Source organism: Cygnus atratus, chromosome 1 (assembly GCF_013377495.2).
Source record: "Cygnus atratus isolate AKBS03 ecotype Queensland, Australia chromosome 1, CAtr_DNAZoo_HiC_assembly, whole genome shotgun sequence".
Classification (NCBI taxonomy): domain Eukaryota; kingdom Metazoa; phylum Chordata; class Aves; order Anseriformes; family Anatidae; genus Cygnus; species Cygnus atratus.
The window spans coordinates 70,525,053-70,543,769 of record NC_066362.1 but is presented as its reverse complement, the minus strand read 5'-3'; the positions used below and the strand labels follow the sequence as shown (position 1 = coordinate 70,543,769).

Sequence of the window (18,717 nt, the reverse complement as noted above, 5' to 3'; positions counted from 1 at the left end):
AATTGTTTAAAATGAATCAAAATTGAAGTTATGAGAAGCAGAAAATAAAGTGTGAAATTGAATCCTAGTTGACTAAATGCTTAACAATTGGCAGAATATACATCATCATGATGCACAAAATGTCTCAGCCATCTTCCCACCACTGGCAAAATGTTAAACATTTAAATAAATGGTTAAAATAAAAGCTTTATGCAAACTTTGTTTGCACTACATTTTTCATCATCTCTTAAGTTTATTCAGAAAACAAGAGAAAAATAAGAAAATGAGATTTCTTCCACTAACAGCCATAAACAATAACATTCCCTGTTGTGTACCAGCTCTTTCATCTGTCATTTCCTCTGTTTCCACGTCGAGGGTGTATATCCTAAACTCCCAAACCAGCAATAAAACCTTAACAGTCAGTCCTGCATGAGACATTTTTTCAGAAAAAAAAAAAAAAAAAAAAAAACCTTCTGAAGAAGATAAACATTCTTGACAAGGCTTGTTCTAGAACTTCAAAACAAATGACAGACTAACAGTGCTGGTGACTGCACTACTAAACTTGCATGATTTCAGTAAACATGAACACACTAAAATTTAGTGTGCTTTTGGTGGCTTTTACATTAAAAACAAATAGGAGGAAGAACTTGTCAGGAAGGGCAAAAACTCACGTTCAACCTAGAGACTTGATACATAAGAACTCCTTAGGCACTTGTACCGGTCAATATTTTCATTTGTGTTCCAGAAGAAGACATGAAATGTGCTTCATCAGGTCCGCACATGACACCAAACCTGGGTTGCAGTCAACAAACCTGAGAGCAGAGCCACTGCTCAAAGGTGCCTAGACAGGCTACAGGAACAGGCCTACAGGAATCTCATAAAAACTAAACATGAATAAATAACAAGTCCTGAGCAGTGTGAGGGAACAAACCCACATCAGATGAAGGCTGTCATTATCCAGACTGCATCCCTGGTAGCCTGGCCAGAAGGTAAAGGGCAATGATGGTTCCCTTTTGCTGGACTACACCTGGGGTGGTGCACACAGCTGTGGCCCCATGGCACTGCACAGGAGTGACACTGCAGAGGGAGCTTGGCAGAGGGCAGTAGCAGCATGAGAACAAACCTGACCCAGCATGAGCAGGGACTGGTGTCACCAAGCTGATTCAGTGGGGGTAAGCCCTGCTCCTACTGTCTACCATATGTCCCACTTGTCCAAAAGTCCTCCTCATCTTCCAGTCACCTGAAAGCTCCTGCCTATGATACACACAAAACCCAACATTTTTGAAAATGACATAACCCACGTGTTTTCATACTTCATGATTAGATCACAGAATCACAGAATCACAGAATCGAAGGGGTTGGAAGGGACCTTGAAAGATCATCAGGTCCAACCCCCCTGCCAAAGCAGGCTCCTTAGAGCAGGCTGCACAGACTATAGAATTGTGGTGGCTTGGTGTTAGCCAGCTGCCAGCTTCCCCCCAGCTGTTCTCTCACTCTCCTTCCTCAACAGAATGTGGAGAAAAAGTGTGACAAAAAAAATCATGAGTTGAGATAAACACAGAGGGATCGCTTTCCAGGTGAGACAAATACAGAGAGAACACTTACCAGTTACCATCATGGGCAAAACAGACCTTACTGGGGGAAAATGATTTTATTGCCAGTTAAAATAAGTTCGGATACTGAGAAATGAAGACAAACTGAAATATCTCCCCCACCCCTTTCTCATGCTCAATTTTTCATTTCCAGGTCCTCTACCTCCTTCCCTCACACACACCCTGAGTGGCACAAAGGGATGGGGATTATGGGGTCCAGCCATAACAGTTCCTCTCTGCTGCTTCTTCCTTCTCACACTTTCTCCTGCTCCAGCATGGGTTCTTCCACAGGCTGCAGCCCTTCAGGACAAACCTGCTCCCGCATGGTTTCTTCCACAGGCCACAGGGAAACTTCTGCTCCAGCGCCTAGAGCACCTCCTCCCCTCCTTCTTCTCAGTCCTAGGTGTCTGCAGGGCTGCTCCTCACACTCTAACCCTTCTCTACCTGTTCAGTGGGTTTGCCCATCCTTAAATATTTTTTCGAGAGGCACCACCATCTTGGCTGACCAGCCTAGCCATGTCCTGCAGTGGATCCATCAGAGCTGGGCAGAACCAGCTAGAACCAACTGTGCTCGGCACAGGGCAGCCCCTGCCGCACTCCCAGCCCCCCCCCCCCCCCCCAACCAAGTGCCAACACCTTGACACCTACATCCAATATAAAAATTTGGAATATAGAATACAAAATACAGAAAATGAATGTAGGTACAGATATAAAGGATTATACAAATAATATATAATAATATATAAAGGAGTATACAAATACCCATAATATGTGATTTATTTACTCATAGATGTACTTTGTAGTTGTATGGGGTGGGGGAAGCTCACAAGTGCGTGGCACACCAACATGCTGGTGGGACAGGAGGAAATTGAAGCATGCTTGAAGACTGCAGACCTCTTCCAGGAGGCCACTGAGGGCTCCCTGCACAGCCTTCTCCAAGCAGACAGCAGAGACCCATCCTACAAACTGCACTGAGAGGCCCCAGACTGCCAGGATGGCCATGACCACCCAGTGCCAATTGGTTTCTGTTCAGGCCACCAGTTTGCCTTGCAGCAGATCCCAGATAGGCATGTGAAGACATGAGCTCCTCTGCCAGTCAGCCAGGGTCTTTGGAAGTATTTCGAGGTCATCAGTGCAAGGATGAGGGGAGCCTTACATACAGCACCAGCCTATGCCCTGTAACAGGCTTACAGGGAGATAGAAGCTCCCCAACAGCTGTTGTCAATGGGAGCTGCATCTCACCTGCCCTCTCTGCATGAAACTATCCTCAAACTATAATTTCCAATTCACAGGCCCATCAGCTGGCTTTTCTGGCTCTCACAGTGGTCTTTGGGCATCCCTTTGGAGCTTCTCCTTATTGTGCCCATGTTCACATCCCCAAAGCTGACATTTAGTTGGAGTTCTCCATCTTTGCAGATAGCATCACCTGTGCCATGCAGCACCATGCTGAACCTGGCAGTTGCCCCAGATACACAGGGTGGCCACAGCCATCCTGGCAGTGTGGGACCAGATGCAGGGGTGCCTGTCTGCACCACCTTTGTGTTTCTCTCAGGGCATAAAGAGCATGAACTGAAGAGAAGCTGTGGGAACTGGACTTAGTCAAGCTGGAAAATAAAGGACTTATTTTTTCCTGTGTACTAGAGGCAAGACTACCTCACAGCTCAGTCATTTGGAAAGGCAATCTGGAGAACATATATGCAGGAGGAAAGTTAGAGAATGGCATTGCCTAGAATCCACAGAGTGAGAATTATCAATTAAGAGGAAGACGAGCCTACCACTTCTAAACTCCATGCAACAGCCACAGATTCCAGCACCCCATATGCTCTTCCTAATTGTTAGTGTAGTTAATCATAGTATTCCATGACTACTCATACTCATTCCATGAGTATGTCACAACAACCCTCAAAATCTGTTAAAAATGATTCCCTAGCCCAATGATGCAATGCAGATCTTGCAAAGAACTTCCAGTGTTGATGGTATATGTCAGATGAACTTTGATTTTTCCCATCCTTGATTATGGGATTCTCTTCAGTTATTATTGTATCAAGTCCACTGTAAACATTTTTGTTGCAATAAATAAAAAGAGAGAGAAAGACAGACTTATCCCCAAAGTTTATGATAGCGTAGTGGCTCATGTAGAGGAGTTTTGCTACATTAATTGTACAAAGCATCACAACAATAGATGCTAATGGCTAAGACTTTTGTCAGTAGGAATAAGAGACGAATTAGTTCTTCACATCCGATTCCCAAATACAAGAACAATAAAGCAAGAACAGGTACAATAGATGAAAGAAGCGAAGTATGCTCTGAAGGCCAAATTCCCTAATAGAGACCAGTATAATCATATTGATTAATTATTTATATACAAAATCCATTAAGAATAAATATTCAGTAGCCTAAATAAAATTGTGCTCTTTTTGAATTCAGTATGGGATGCACTTTTTACCAATAAAGTTACAGGAGTCATTAATGTAACCTGTATCATATACATCCTAACAAAGTAATTAGTTGTCAGGGAGCACTGAGAGTGGGGCTGCTCCTCATAATTCAGATGCAAAGGGTGACTACAACACAGGCAAATCTGTTCCCTAATTCACTGGGATTCAGGTCTGCAATAGCTGAGGAGGGCCAGGGTGATGAGAGCAACCAGATTCATCAGTCATTTAATGATCTGTCACGTGAGTTGAGGTAGTAAGGCAAGTCCAGGGTCCATTCAAGAAGCCCAGGCAGGAGCACGAAGAGTCAGGATGATAACACAGATCCAAGGTCAGTCCAAGAGACAGAGACTGCTGCAAGACTGGAGACAAAACTACCTACAACATAGGTTCAGGTTTAGCACACACTTGTGTACAAAAGCATCCAGAATGCATGTTTGTCTCAGATGGAGGGTAGGCTGAGCCAATGTCCATTATGCATCATGTTAGACCATAACTAGAAATGGGAAAGTGAAGAATACTAGTATCTATGGGCACACAAGAGCCTTTCAGCTTTCCTTTTCTTCTTATAGGAATGTTTCAGATTTTTAGACCCTGTCTCAGGGTTCCCAGGAGCACTGAGCAAAGAATAATGAATACTGAATACAATTTTCATTCACAGAAGCCCAAATGCTTGGCGCAGTCATTCACACACTGCAAGTCAACTGCATCTAAGTGCTAACATAGTCAAAGAAAGGCAGTTATTCCTCAGCTGCCACACAAACAGCTGACTTGGTTCAAGCCTAAAACTGGATTTGAAGATATATTAAAAAAAATATTGCTTCTATTTGCATGGCTCTGGAAGGGCTCTGTCATTGTTATCACAAATAGAGCTTTGTGATATTTGTAATAGAGATTTGAGAAGATTTGGGCTACCATTAAAAACTGAATTTCTGGAGTAATTAGAACTTGACACACACAACTGTCTCCAAATCAACTCTGCATTTTTTGAGTATTTACCTACTCTGATCCATGCTATTAGGATTGACCTTTAACATGGATTATCCAAGTTCCTAAGCACTGGCTGTTTTCTTTAGCAACATCCATGGACAGTGGGGTATTTCTGGTTCCTTTTGAACTGAAGGCAGGGAGAAAGTATTTGATAGCTGATTATATAAGTGTTCCATACGACATTTGCTATAGTGCATTCTTCCATTTAAATCATATAAACTGATGAATATGAAAGTATTTGAAAAAGATTTTGAAAAAAATATATTTCCTTGTGCACTTCAAGAGGCTCTAAGCAGTTTATTTGTAATACAATTTTAATTCATGCCTGAGTGTAATTGTAATTCATATTAAACTGCAGAAGAAATATACAATACAAATGCAGAATTTCTAAATTATTAAAAGAACATAAATGTACTACCATCAATTTTTTGTAACTGTAAAGTTGGAGGAATATTAACTGCAACCTAGGATTTATTTATCTGAACTCGCAAAAAAATAATGCTGTAAAGTTATGCTGGTGGAAGTCACTGAACTTACCCATACAACCCAGTGGAGATTACTAATGGAATTTTCAAGACAATACCAATAAATGAACATGCGCTCACTCATGTTTAGGTTGTTCATATAGCATAAATGAAATATAATTATGTTAATAAAGATGAATATAGGAAATAATTATTAGCCTTTGGGGAAGACTTCATGATTTGACCTAGCAAAAATCTGTGCTAACACAACTGTACTAGTTTTAGATCCAAGCTTGTCCCTGAATACAATATCTAACCCTGCGTATTTACACGAGCTCAACTGTCATTAACTCAGAAGTTTTGGTGCTGCACTCTGCTGCATGATGTCCTTCTTTCATCTCAGTGAAACTGAAAAATCCTGGCAGAGGATTTCAGCAGAACACATTAGAAAAGCCACATAAATAACATTGTATAGTTTGTAAACTCAGTAGAAAAAGGAAGTTGAAAATGATAAGAGCAGAAGCTTTAAAATCTTAAGTCAAAGAGAAAGCATGATGCACGAGAAAGTGAAGTAACCGAATTTCTTACCAGAAAGGTTAGATTTAAAAAAAAAAAAAAAAAAAGGGAATAAATAGATAAAATCCCCATGTTTGTAATGTGGTTGTTTCTTGAAACCAGTGGAGTCCTAATGCAGCATGCTACCTGTTTTAATAACAATTGAGAATAAGTCGTTCCGTGAAGCAAAACTACACACTTCTGCAGGCTTAAGACTAGGAATGAGCCATTTCTTTAGTTCAGTGATGCCAAGCAGCTAAATTAGCAAATTTATATTTAATATTTCAACATTTCCCAGGCATTTCGGTACAGCCATCAGGTCAAAGGAAGCAAGCCCTCCCCTCTGCTCAGTACAAATGTGACCGCAAGGAAGGCTGGGCTTCATTTTGGGATCCCCAGAGCCTATGGGCAGGGTTACCAGGAAGAGACTATGGAACCCCACGATGGGGCCAGGCCTGCAGCACACAACCTGCATGGGAAGGCCAATAGCACTACCCGTGATGCCCAGCCTTTCTCTCTGGCAAGTGAAATGTCCCATGGGAACAGTCTCAAGGGGAGCAGTCCTCAGCCCCCCAGTTTTGTTGATCCTCTTGGGGTGGGGACCAAGCTGTGCATGACATCACAGTGGCCTGATATCACCAGTAACCTCACTGAAGCCATTTCCAAGGCTGTTACAAGGCCTCCAGCAGCTGGGGAACAAGGCTAGGGTGATCTTCATGTTCCCTCCTGCCCAGGAAGGGTTTCTAGCAGCTATGAGTCGGATGGAGCAATCGTGGGAGAGAAGAAAGGATTGCATGGTCATTGAAGACGCAGTTAAGGTACACACACTTTATAGTTACCTTTTTCTATAAAGCTGCACAGGATGAATCTGTGTGATGCTCATCTCAAGATATTATTTATTTATTTATTTATTTGTGATTAGATTCTGTTCTTAGGCTGTTTTTAACAATTTCTGTCTGTTGTGGATGTGAAAGTTAGTTCTTTGAACTCTTAGTCTCCCTTCAAATCTTATTTAAGCAATGGGAAGCAAATATTTTATCTCTAATTTGCTGAAACAGTTGCTACCTGGATAAGACAGTTTACATTTCCACTGGAAGTACAGGCACTTCATGTATAAGCTTGGTTACTACAAAAACAGTTTCTGCTGTGGGTTTTTTGTAAAGCAGCACTGTGGAATGGAAGGCAAAAAAAGATCATATAGATCAATCTATTTTTTAATTCTTTTGGTGATGAGTTGCAAAGATAGTGACCCTGTTTAACCTGATTGAACTGTGAGCTCTGTTGGGATAAGAACAGATAACCACCAATATGTATTTTGTTTAAGATATTACTGTAAAATATATTTCCAGATACTTTCAGGTAATTATGGTATGAGATAAGGTGATACCTAAAGAAAATATAAAAGTGCTAATGCTTATCATTATGAGTTTGGGGTTTCTACAAAAGTAAAGGACTAGCCAGTCTAAATTATTCCAGTGGCAAACTTTAGTGATTCAGAAACTGAACTCTGGAAAATCAGACATGCAATTCCATTATGCATGCCACAGGAAACAGGAAGCAATAATAAATGCCATTCTTTCTAGCTTTGTAAATTATAACTCGCAAAGGATTAGACAGAATACTGATATTTATTTTAATACTTACAGGTGGTTTTTTTGTTGTTGTTTGTTGTTTTGTTGTTGTTGTTTCACCTTAACAAACATTTAAAATTGTTTTCATGTCAGTCTAGCTCGTTTATTTCAGTACTTGCTAAACTAGCCAACAAAATCAAATTTTTATTTAGAATACTCTTAGCTGCAGCAGGGGAATGACTTTAGGTACTTAGCTTTACAGAGGTGGCTTAGGTGTTGAACTATTCTTTCCTAGCCATACAGTTCAGGGCTATTGTTTCTATTTCAAGGGTCAGACATCTCAATCTATTGGTAGAATTAATTAAAAACAAAAAACAAACAAACAACAACAACAACAACAAACTACTGCATTGATTTCCAAAGGGGAATTAGAAATGTTTCAGTATGTTTTGTTTGTTTGTTTGTTTGTTTTCTGAAAACTGATCAAAGGTGACCAAATTACCTAAATCCAAGAAGCAACTTTCTGAGGTTCCATCTGGAAGCCTTCAGTAAACCTCTCCTGATACATACTTGGTATCTGGTTCTCTTGAATTCTATTCCTCAATATGCCCTGCATTTGCTATGTCTTAGCTGAGAGACACCTGGTAAAGACATAAGATTCATCAGCACGGTGTAGGAGAACAAGCCAGACCTGTGCAGCCAGGAGTAAAGAAGAGACAGGGCCAATGAGGAGACGTGTTTATCACGCTTCCTGAAAATTTAAATCTGATTTCGCAGTCTCATAAGCAGTTTCACCAGCTCTGATGGTGTTAACAAAGAAAAATGTGTTCATGGAGAGCATCTTAATGATGTCTAGTTCTTCATTAATGGCAAATACCTGGAATTATAATGTCTTTAGAAAAAAACAGGGGTAAAGTGGTAAAGAGATCTAGATAACACACCATAGTCAGGGAGTTGTTAGCAACACTTCAGCAGGGGACAGATTTTAGCCATATTCTCATGATTTACTAACTACAGAGCCCAGCACTCCCAACCTGCTAGTTATTTCATTTCAAGGTACCCAAGTTGCTGAGCATACTATTCATCAGTTTTGCTACAACCAGAAATTTTCATCTCTTTGAAAATGGTGGTATGGTACAAGGGGTAGAGAGTTCTCTTCAAGTCATAATAAAACTGTTATGTCACTTTTAATGTGACATAACTACACTGACCAAATAAATGAAATTGCTCGTGTGTCCAGGTCCTGATGAGCCAGCCAGCAGAGGGGGCAAAAGTCACACTTTCTTTCCTAGGCACTATTACTGGAACAGGATATTAAAAAAAAAAAAAAAAAAAAAAAAAAAAAAAAAAAAAAAAACAGAGCAAAGCATTGAGAACAGACCAAAAGACGCTGAAACACTTTGTCAAATGGAAAAGAGCAAGTCAATAAGGAGTTTACAGCATAAGCAACCGACAGCTGAAGAGTCTAGACATGAGTATACACAAGTCTTTAGCCTTTCCTTAACACACTTGAAGAACATGCAGATACAGAAATAAGGTAACCACAGTCATAAGATTCTCCTTCTGACATTTAATACAAAAGGATTACATTACTACTTAGAAGCCCTCACAACCACTGGGTACCAAGCTCTGTTAGAAGCTGTGCTTCATCAGACAGTTCCTTTACTCAGAGAGCTTATATGGCCAATTAGCAATTCCAGTGATGGGTAAATGGAGAAAGACATAAAGAGGTGAACATACTTGACCATACAACATAACAGTGTCAAAGGCATACAGGACTTGCATCTCTTGAAACACAGACCCTCACCCAGTCAATAGCTGTAGGAACACAGGGACATGGCTGATTCATGAAAAAGCAGATAACCAGATCAGACAACTCGACCATACATTTACCAAGCATTTCTTGGAACCAACCCATGTGTTTGTTCTCATCTTTCTTATAATACTGCTTTTCCACTCCTACCATTGTTACAGATCTTATTTCTAGGCAAAATGCATGTATAAAATATGGAAAACTTACTCTAAGTACCGTTCAGCTAATTTCTTCCAGATCCCTGTCATTTCAGTTACTCCCTTTTAAAATCTCTTTGTCTTATTTTACTGCCCTCACTAATAACAAAAAAAAGCCATGGGTAATTCACTTGAATTCTCTTGGGCTTTTTAAGCTGTCAATATGGATGTTATATAGAGTAGACATTCCATGTTATATACTGCAAACAATACAAACCATGACCTTATTGCAGCTTTTCAGTACCTAAAGGGGGCTTATAAAAAAGATGGAGAGACACTTTTAGCTCAGTCAGATAATGACAGGATAAGAGGGAATGGCTTTAAACTAAAAGAGGAGAGATTTAGGTTAGAGGTTAGGAGGAAATTCTTCACTCAGAGGATGCTGAGGCACTGGAACAGGTTGCCCTGAGATGTTGTGGATTCCCCATCCCTGGAGGTGTTCAATGCCAGGTTGGATGGAGCTCTGGGCAACCTGATCTACTGGGTGTCATCCCTGCCCATGGCAGGGGTTTGGAACTGGATGATCTTTAAGGGCCCTTCCCCAAGCCATTCTATGATTCTGTGAAACCAGATTCATTATATTAAGATAAGTGTTAATATACAAATTATATAGCAACTGCAGTTGTTTATTATCATAGTGCTTTATAGAGATTTTAAATACACACTGCTTGGGTAAGCATTTCCTACTTTTACCGCTATGTACTGCAAAAAACATTTACCCTTCACAGACTGACAGCTGAAGTCAGATACTCAGAAGTGAAACAGCAGAGATGGTTTAGTAGGGCAGGGAGGAAAACTCCCATCATAAGGATAGAACAGAGGAGAAAAGGTACTTCCCTAGAAAAACATAAGTACAATCTCTTAATCCCCTTTCCATGGATAGAAGAAATAAAGGTCTTTCATTTTTCTCCTGTGGCTGCACAGGAAGGTCCATGTTGTGCAATGAACATAGCAGTCAAAAGATTCAGCTGCTGCTGATTTCACAAGAGCTGGTTATGATTTAACTTAGGTCAAATGCTACTGGTAGCATTGCTGTGGAGCTCGGCCTTCTCAAAGATTTAAGGAGGATTTCAGTAAGGTCTTTGCTCACTGTGAACTCTGTGTTGTGCTTACATTGTTTTCAGTATCTCACATGACTGATTTAAGACTGGCTATGGCTAAAGACTGTCAAGTGCCTGACAGAAGATCATAAGTACTGTAAGAGAGGATTTAGAGATTTTTTTTATTATTTTTTTTTAAATCAGAGATCCAATAGTGCATGATTTTGCAGTGGTAGTGAATATTCTTGGCTACCTGTGGAATTAGAGCTAAAATTACTTTTCTGCTATGTTAGATCCCTTTAAGAAGTCAACAGTCTGAAACAGGTGAGGGAAGTGTGATTTCTTTTCACTACTAATGACAGCAGGTCAACTTCAGGAAAATGCAAATTGCTAAGCTATAGACATACAAGAACTGAAGATTATTTTATTATTATTTTATTGCTTCATATTTAAAGCATGTCTTTTTGAAGCTGATCAAGGATCTCCTGAAGTAAATCAATTAAATCATCATTTGCTTGTATGTATTGATTTTACATACCTATCGTGTAAATACAATGAGAGGAAACAGGAATGTGATAATTTCAACGTTATCAATAATAATTAGAAGAAAAAAAAAAAGATTAAGGAAAAAAAAAAAAAAAGGTTATTCTTGCATAGCCAGTAGCCAACAGGCATTATCACTACAACTTCAACAACATCTCATATTAGGCTTTGGAAAAAGTAACCAGATTTGTAAACCTTAAAGAAGAGACAAATTGAGAAGACAGAGATGCGGGTTGCAAAGGTTATATGTGCATGAGGATGTAAAAAAGAAGACAATATGTGGCATTTATTTCCTAGGGGATCTAGAACTGTCCGTAGGCTGCTAAGACTTTTATAACTTCCTTCTAATTCTTGTTTTCCTCCTGTATTTATTTGCCGAAACTCTATCTTTTTTCATTTCCAAAACACAAATTAAAACCACTCAAAGGACCCTTTGAATTCACTTGATTTGTGGCATTATATATTTCAGCCAGTGAGTGTCACTCCTTTCCAGTGAATGACAAAGATGTAACTTCTAACACAGGATAGACTGGACCTTCTTCAGATACAGTATCATGTCCTCTTATAAAATACATTTATTTGAAATGTAGAATCACTGCTGATCACTTTTGCCATAAAAGAACAAGTCTTTCTTTTTGCAAGAGAGGAAGGGCTAGCTTCAGAGCACCGAGATATATTCCAGTTTCAATAATTTCCTTCCCCTAATTCAAATCCTAATGTAAAAACCCTCCTGGTAATGTCAAGTGGAAAGTTTTTCCATTTGTATTCTACATTTTTAAGAACTTGCAGCCCACATCTAGCAACCATACTTGTCATTTTTGTCAACTGAATGACACAACAGAATGATGCCTGCAAAGCGACTGAAAGTGAAAGCTAGCGGTGAAGATAATCTTGAGACTGGCATTCAGAGCAATGCAGGCTAAGACGGTATCAACAGGAAGCAGTGTTACACCATCACACAGTGTCATTTCATGACAGCTCAAAATAAGGACAGATGGGCTGGAGACTCCTGACTTTGATTCCAAAAATGAGAAATTATTACAGCCTGCTTATTGGAACCTGGAAGAGTAACAAGCCTGGCACAGAAACAGTAAAGGACTATCAGAAAACCCAATATTCAGCCTGGATGCCAGGAAGCACAGACTTGAGCAACTAATGTAGTGATGGGGAACTCAGCGGTGTCTTTGTCCAAGCGATAACAAGGCAGGCTAAACAAGAGAAAAAGCAACTGAATTATAAACATGAGGGCAGCTGATATAGGATGGGTACAGGCTAAGTTGCAGTGAGGACAAAGTCAAAGGTAATCAGACACTAATAAGTGAACAAGGAAACCAAATTCCCTACAATTGTCAGTAGCAAGAGTAGCAACAATGAACAAAAGAGAGAGAGAGAGAGAGAGAGAGAGAGAGGAGAGAGAAAGAGAGAGAGAAGGAAGCTCGGTTCAAAGGTGTTTCACCCAGACACCTAGAATGCAGTGAACTAGTAGTAAAGATGTTGTTCCAGTAATCTCTAATCACAGCAAAACTGTGGCACAGATACAATAGGTTTGGAAAAGAAGACTCTGTAATAATTTGTATGCAATTTGAGATGCTCTGTAAGAGGGGATAGCAGGTATTGGTCTGTTGCACAGCTCAGCAGCTGTGCTCATTTTTCCTCAGCAGAAAGCCATATTTTATATATTAAAAAAAAAAAAAAAAAAGTAGTTCTCTTCTTATTTCTTGACTGAAAGTTACAACCAGCAAGTGTCTTCTGTTGTAAATCCTAAAACTGTATCTCAGTGATTTTTCCATTTTATGTGATGGGAAGCCTATATTTATTTTCCAGCTATGTAATTCATGTGAGAGGAAAAAAAAAAAAAAAAAAAAAAAAAGCACATTTAATAGACATTAAATCTGCTAACAGTTACCCAGACAATTGTCAGGGCCCTGTGGGCACCAACCTCATCCTGTGCCCATCCCCAGGGAGGTGCCCAATGCCCAGGGCTGGGGCTGCTCTGCCCTTCTATCCAGCTGGGGTGGTAGGATGGGACCCAGCTGTAAGGTTCTGCCCTGCCGGACCCTGTGAGCCCTTGACAGTCCCAGTCTCCAGCCCCTGGGGAGCCACCGACACCCTTAGTGGCCTGACAGCATCCAGTCCTCCTTCACAAGGCAAGGAAGGAGCAACTGGTCCTTCTGACCCCCTCTCTGCACTGCATTGTTGTGTCATTGCTTCCATGTCAAGCTGTCAAATTACACCAAAACAGCCACTCTTGTAGAATACCTTTTAAATCCACTGTCCTATACTGAAGCCAGCAGGATATGAAATTGCACTTGCTGTATGCTCACCTACTGTCTTAGGTTGGTATCTGCTGCAGCTGCTATTACACCAAAGATGATTTGAGTGCAACTGCTACTATGGGTAGGATTTTCACTAAAGAGGATGTGCACTCCTCCATCTTTTGCTAAATGAGTAACAGAATGCTACAGAAATCAAGGCATAACCTGAGGTTGATGGTGTCCTCACAGTGCCAAAATATCTTACAGACTAATGAGGAGTTTATTCCTAGGTAGAACATGTACTGTGAGATGCCAGAACCCAGAAATCATTTTTCACAGCTGTAATTTTACCATAATGTAGGTTAGTTTGGGGTTTTCCTTGCTGACCAGCTGTTGTAATTGTTGGCTATACAAGCTGTGCTGGAAACCTAACGACTCAGCGTCTAAAAAATCATCTAAAGACTATATGCAACCCTTTCTAATGCAAAATAAAATAAAATAAAATAAAATAATAAAATAAAATAAAATAAAATAAAATAAAATAAATAAAATAGAAACTGCTGTGCACACAGTAGAGAGAGAAAATAAATAAATAAATAGGTTAATAAAATACCTAGCAACCTTATGGAAACCTTTATAAAAATAATCTTTATTTAGCTATCACTGGATTAAGACATTTCTGAAATAGATTGTATTCCACAGCAGAGACGTGCATATGCAAAATTGGAGTGACTGCAGCACATTTACCTCTCAAGATGAATTAGGGGGCATATTACCAGCAGATCACCCAGACTGCTAAAGATCATTTTGCTTCCTGATGTATTAGTGAGAGAAAGTACAAATCCCATGATCTGAGCCAGTTTTGCTAGTACTGACTGCTAACATGTGATTCTTCATTCAAAATGAGAATATTTTGTGGGGTGTGAGACAGCCAGACTAATACATCATAAATCAAGCCTGGCTATAAGATTCTTGAGAGCGGGGATTGGATCAAAGAAAGCAGCTGGGATTGTTCAAAACACAGTTGGTTCATTATTTTGTGGGGAAAAAAAAAAAAAAAAGGAAAAGAAGAGAGATGTCAGTTTTAGTCTTTGTAAGCTGTTTAAGATGGCTTGTTTGTATATGTCTGAAGAGTTCCCACCGCTGTGAATTTCCATTCAGAACTGTTATTTGATGCTTTTTCCAGCATCTGAGTCATATACATTTGCTCAAAGGACTGGAGCACTACATTTTCCTCTGCAGGAAGGAAGATGAATTCTACAAACTCTGGCAAAGAGCTATGATGAAGGATTACATAGGGAAACAAATGTGTAAAATGGCCATGGGAAAATAAAATCTCTCACTGAACTGTTTGAAGCTGTCAGTTCAGATTTTGCTACCTGATAATTTATTGTACTTCTGTTACCTTATTTTGATGATAAAAATCTTGTTATCTCATCTTATTTCCTTCCACATCTTTTACAGGTAAAATGGCTATTCTCTACAAAGATAATAAAATCTGCACACCATTTTAGATGTCAAATAGGAGAGAACAGAACTTGTTTTGCAGCTAATACTTGCAGCTGAATTTAATTTCTGTTATAACCATGAATGGTCATTACTCCTAAAAATTAAGATTACAGGGTATGTTATTAAATTTAATGCTACTACTGCTAGCGTACTTTGATAGCTTTTTTTTTTTTTTTTTTTAATGTTGGGACAGCAAATCATAAATATTTAATGAAATTTATCTACCATATTATTTTTGAGTTTTTAGAGTTAAAACAGTGTAACTTAAAAATATATACAATTAAATTAAAATAGATGTCCTGTTAATATAATTTTGATTCTAGGAATCACTGCGTTAAACAAACATAAAACAGATTCCGATCTTTAGCTTGTCTCTCAAGATATAATAAGGAATCCCCAAAAAGGATAATTGAAAGTGTTGTTAATTTTAAACAACTTGGACGATGAACACAGACACACTCAAATATAAAATAAAATTAAGCTTCTTACTGACAAAGGCAAAAGCATTTTGAGAAGCAGATGGTGTTTGCTTTCTGTTACAGGGTCAGTTTTCATGCTTATGAGAGCTCATACTTAAATTAAATGCTGTGTACTTTTATACACCATAAAGGAGGACAGTAAGAATTACCTGTTGACTTCCTAATGTGATTAAAAAAAAAAGGTCTTTTAGCTGTACATTGCAGTGACTATTTTGGAAACTATAAAACATGCTGATTCCATGACAGCATAATTTTTTCCTATTTCAGCTCCTCTCCACAATGTCATGCTTGAAAAGACAATCTCAGAAATAATACACTACATGTTGCCATTCTCCATGTGAATCTACAGAGGATCTGAGACAATGAAAAGGATGCCTCAAAGCTCTGAGTGCACCATCAGTGAGTGATCTGAGTGATCCATGAAGATCTACCCAGTTCTTTAGGTCTTCCCTTTAATGCTTCATCCCCCACTTTCCACTAGCAATCCCATCCCCTCCTGCACTCATGGTACAAGGTCAGGCAGAATATTATGAAGCAAATTTTCATTTCTAAACTACTTTGTGGAAAGCTTCAGTACCTCATCAACTGGCAGGGCTATGGACCAGATTAACATTCTTGGGAACTGATGGATATCATGACTGAAACTAAAACAAGGGCTTTTTACAAGTACCCTTCCAAAATCAGACCTTTGCAAGGTTACAGAGATACACTGTAATATGAAGTGGGTTACTTTCAGGGCCCTGAGTTCATTAATAGGCTGTATTTACTCTGGTCAGACTTTTGGTACCCTGCTTTCTGCTCTTCAGTATCCCTTGACACCTATAATTGCCCTCCACACCTTCCGGTGCTGCCTGCTTGCTGCTGCATCCTGCACTGTATCTTCTCTACCACCACCTGACCAGCATGTTTATTGTACTCTATATTCCCTGTGCTATTCCACAGAACCATACAGAGGAGCCAGAGCTACATACCAGGCTGCAGGGAAAGCTGGCAGAACGGAGCAACAGTGAAGGGTAAGGGAGCCCACGTGACTACATATTGCACAAGCTTCTTCCCTTGTATGTGCAGAGCAAAGTGAGATTCTGAGCCAGCACTCAGACAACAGCAGGAGTACCAGCTCAGTGGTACTAGTTTGAGAAAAGGAGAAAAACAGGATGCAGTCCTGAGGAATAATATCTAACTGTATGGCGATGAATAATTTCAGCAACACTGTCATTTTTGCAGCTGTGTTCCCATCTTTTGCATGTGTGCACATATGTGTGCAGGTGTGAAAAGTCTGAAACTATTAAGTCACGGTCAATTAATATTGCCATGGAATCCAGGGGTCTTGTCCAAATATGAAGTTATCTAAAATGGTGAGGTGGGAGTCACATTTTGGCTATGCATACACACACACACACAAATCAGAATGTAAAGGCACTTGAGTAGTTGCAGACAAAGGGCATTAGAGGGAAATAGCTTCAAAAGCCACTCTGACAAAAAAAAAAAAAGTGTTTTACGGTATATTACATTTCAGGTATCACTGGGAAATACTGTACAAGATTATGTTTCATTCCATGTATAAATGACTGAAAAAAATGTTCAGCATGCATACACAGTACTCATTGTTACATGGAAGATCCAAAATACAGAAAAAAAAATATAGTACAGGCAATCTAAATAAAACAGTCTGTCTTGCTAGTACTATCAACTGAAAGTAGTGAACAAACCAAAGGTCAGTTCTACTGCTGAAGCATATACTTGACATGTGATAATGTTTTTGTTTTGGTGTTGGCGTTGGTGTTGTTTTCTTCCTCCAGGCTCTTATAGTCTTATACTGTCCAGTTTTGAGTTCCTCCTAGTGTAACAGGAACTCAAATCAAGGCTTTCCCAGTACAAAGAGCTCCTTTTCGATCACAGCTCCCCCAAATGCTGGAAATCTCCCTCACTTGTGTCCGGGGGAGGTGGGCAATACAGGGCTGGAGCTGAGCCCCCTGAGGTGCCATTCAGAACTCAGGGTTTACACAGCAGCCCCAGGGACAGGCTGTAGCCATTGCTGGAGATATCCCTGCCACAGCAATGGAGCTGTGTCCCAGCACGCACTACAAGCACCTGGAAAGAAGCCACGGAGTTGAGCTGGGTGAGCCAGCAGTATCTGTGTTATGACAGAAGTGCTGGAGACAAGCAGTGGAAACCAAGGTCAAGTCCTCCCTGCTCCCCAAGTAGATCCGTGCCCATAGAAGAAACAGTCCTTTTGCACCTTTTCTTCTAATACAGTGGAACTTGCATTTCCTTCTCCCTCTGATATCTTCAACAGTCAGCACACACTGCTTTCATGTCTTTTTTAAGGTTATTATTCCTGTCATTAAGCCATGCACCAGAATACAGGTTAGCTTTGAGAAGTCTAACCCTTAAATATAAAAGGCTTAATTGGCTGCCAACTGCTGAATTCAAGAAGCCTCAACTTTATTGCCTCTTAAGACAGTCAGGGAACCCACAGCTTCTCTGGGCAACCTGTTCTAGCACCTCATCACCCTCATAGTGAAGAATCTCTTCCTTATATCTAATCTAAACCTACCCTCTTTTAGTAGTACTACCTCTCAAAATACCTGTATTTCTTTCCCTTGCAATTTTTCACTTTTCTGATGACAGAAAATCTTATGTTCTCTTATCACCTGTTTGCAGACTTTCCCTTCCCTCTCTCAAATCAGAAAGGGAATAATCTGAGAATTCTTCATTTGACTTTGGAATATCACCGAGCACAGTTCACACTAACAAAAGATTGGGTTGCCATGCTTTTGCAAAAGAGGTTTTGCTAAATACACTGTATTTTAATATTTCTTCATTTCTATTCAATTCCTTAATCCTTATGCATACAAGAAAAATAAATATTCCATGTTTTTAAACCACCATCCTTAAATCTCCTTCATGTGTTAACAAACTTAAATTAGCAGTACTAGTGCCTTGGACAGTTGATCAGCCAGTGTTAAAGGTTACAAGTGAGTGCCTCTCAGTGTCCTGAGAGCACTCTCCATTTTGGAGAGTAGACAGTGCAACTGTAAACATGTTTCTGTTGTTCCTGTAGCCAGGGACAAATTCTGTGTAAGAGATTAATTGGCTAGGAGTATGTTCCAATGAAGCATACACACACTTGGAAGTAGTAGGTTAACTACAACACTGACAGCAAAATGATGTCATGTACTTTATCAAAGGTGAACTCTTTTAAGGTCATGCTATAACTCATTTCCATGGAAGACAAGCCTAATGAAAGCTTTTAAAGGAGAAGTATTAACTATTTCTCCTTTTGAGTCTTGCA

At 39.6% G+C, this 18,717-nt stretch overlaps 1 protein-coding gene across 1 annotated transcript in view; it reads right to left on the bottom strand.

Annotated features, from left to right (window-relative positions):
• The window catches only part of LOC118250065 (potassium voltage-gated channel subfamily KQT member 1-like), a 517,473-nt gene that overhangs the window by 485,902 nt on the left and 12,854 nt on the right, over positions 1 to 18,717 (bottom strand). The gene's annotated exons all lie outside the window — the stretch shown is intronic.